The sequence below is a fragment of the Schistocerca cancellata genome, chromosome 7 (assembly GCF_023864275.1).
Source record: "Schistocerca cancellata isolate TAMUIC-IGC-003103 chromosome 7, iqSchCanc2.1, whole genome shotgun sequence".
In the NCBI taxonomy this organism is placed as follows: domain Eukaryota; kingdom Metazoa; phylum Arthropoda; class Insecta; order Orthoptera; family Acrididae; genus Schistocerca; species Schistocerca cancellata.
Genome location: NC_064632.1, coordinates 299,281,586 through 299,284,085, shown reverse-complemented (window position 1 = coordinate 299,284,085; position 2,500 = coordinate 299,281,586).

The window sequence follows — 2,500 nt, the reverse complement described above, 5'->3', positions numbered from 1 at the left end:
CCGCTGGGGCGACCGAGCAGCAGACGGCGTCGCGGCGCCGAGTGCCGGGCGGCGGCGCATCCTCAACGCACACAGTCCTCAGTCGGACCAGCACACTGCAGATGTCCACCGCGCTTCGCACCGGGCCCGCGAGGACCCACTTTGGCCGCCCGGCGCCGCGCGCAGGGTGCCCCGGCGCGCAGCTGCGCCGCCTGCCGCGTCCGTCGGCCGGCGCGCCTGCCACTGGGCGCCCCCACCAGCCGGCTGTAGCGCGTGCGCCCACGCACCGCGCGGCCAGCACGCCGGGCGGCCCCCCCTCACCGGCCGGGGACGGTCCCACCCAGCCACCGCCGCGTATCGCTTCACACACAGATTTGCCCTTACTGATTTACCTCCAGCAACAACAACCGCACCACAATGGGTTTACCAGTTGTTCATTTGCGTAACGTCACCAGCAAACGTAGACGTCCATCCCAGTTTGCAAATGCAACGATTATTGCATACCTGTCTGTTAGGTGCCACGACACACTACGTCTGCCCACATACACGCAACAAAATGTGCACGACTAGAGAACACGTGGGAGGTGGCCCCCTACGTATGCGATGTCCATTACGACACCGACTGTCAACCAGCATCTGTACCATGTCGCAGATGTGGAACGCGGTGCACCATGCTATCACACTGTGTGAGAAGAGACGACTACGTTTGAATACACGCGCCACTACATCAACAGACGGCTCATGCTGATCGCCATCCAGGGCGTCCGTTACTCCCACACGTCTCTATGGCGTACCACACTGCAATGTAGCTGTTATGGGGAGACGGCACGTGGCTGAGTGCACAACATTTGGACCGTATGGTTCGCTGTTGTTGGGCGCAGTCGTTGTACGGTCACACATGTGCCACAGCGTATCATTCAGTACATACGGACCTATGTGCAGTACAATGTGAGGGTTAAGCTTACGACATCAGCGGACAGTGGACACAGGCCGTACCACGACGTAGACTGAGCGCTTCGACATGCGAATGCCAGTGAACAGCTGCGAAGGGCATTGAACACGCAAGCACCTGAACGACCAGCGTGCGAAGGCAGGGGGGGGGGAGGGGGGGGGGCGATGTACATCCTGCAGTCGTCCACATTACAGTGTACAGCGGGAGCATGTAAAAAGTAAGCAACACTTGCGAAGTGTTGAACATGAAACGATACACAAGAGGGTGGGCGGTGCGAGTAGCGAACTATATTCAGAGGGTTGTGGTTAGACAACACTAGATTAATGTAACGTGTCATATGCCAATTACAGAGCAGGTTAAGGCACAACGTGGGTTAGGTTAAGGCACAACGTGGGTTAGGTTAAGGCACAACGTGGGTTAGGTTAAGGCACAACGTGGGTTAGGTTAAGGCACAACGTGGGTTAGGTTAAGGCACAACGTGGGTTAGGTTAAGGCACAACGTGGGTTAGGTTAAGGCACAACGTGGGTTAGGTTAAGGCACAACGTGGGTTAGGTTAAGGCACAACGTGGGTTAGGTTAAGGCACAACGTGGGTTAGGTTAAGGCACAACTTGGGTTAGGTTAAGGCACAACTTGGGTTAGGTTAAGGCACAACTTGGGTTAGGTTAAGGCACAACTTGGGTTAGGTTAAGGCACAACTTGGGTTAGGTTAAGGCACAACTTGGGTTAGGTTAAGGCACAACTTGGGTTAGGTTAAGGCACAACTTGGGTTAGGTTAAGGCACAACTTGGGTTAGGTTAAGGCACAACTTGGGTTAGGTTAAGGCACAACTTGGGTTAGGTTAAGGCACAACTTGGGTTAGGTTAAGGCACAACTTGGGTTAGGTTAAGGCACAACTTGGGTTAGGTTAAGGCACAACTTGGGTTAGGTTAAGGCACAACTTGGGTTACATTGCGGTACAAATTGCGTTACATTGCGGTACAAATTGCGTTACATTGCGGTACAAATTGCGTTACATTGCGGTACAAATTGCGTTACATTGCGGTACAAATTGCGTTACATTGCGGTACAAATTGCGTTACATTGCGGTAGAAATTGTGGTACAAATTGCGTTACGAATTTGGTTAGGTTAAGGTGCAAAATGGGTTAGGTTAAGGTGCGAAATGGGTTGGATTACAGTACACAACGTGGTAAGAGAGTGTGTTGTTGGGGGGGGGGGGGGCCGAGGTTCGTTGGTAGTGATCATTGTAAGTGAATGTCTGAGGCAGCGTCAGTATGTCACAGCAGTTATGTCTCGTCAGGATGCGCTTATGCGCTTTTCGCTCGTGACTGGAGGCGCGCCGCGTCTGTGGTTGCGGCACACCTGTGTGATTCATTCCTGCCATTGTTTCTGTGCCGTAACAGGTGGCAGTGTGGTGGTGTTGGGTGCACCCCTGTGTAGGACATGTGTGGGTGTTGGTGGCTTATCTGAGCAGTTGTGGATGTCGGACGGGTGGGATATTCTATTTTAGAATTGGACTCCCTGGTGTGGTTATCATAGTGTGGATGGTGTACTGTGGCGGAGAGGATG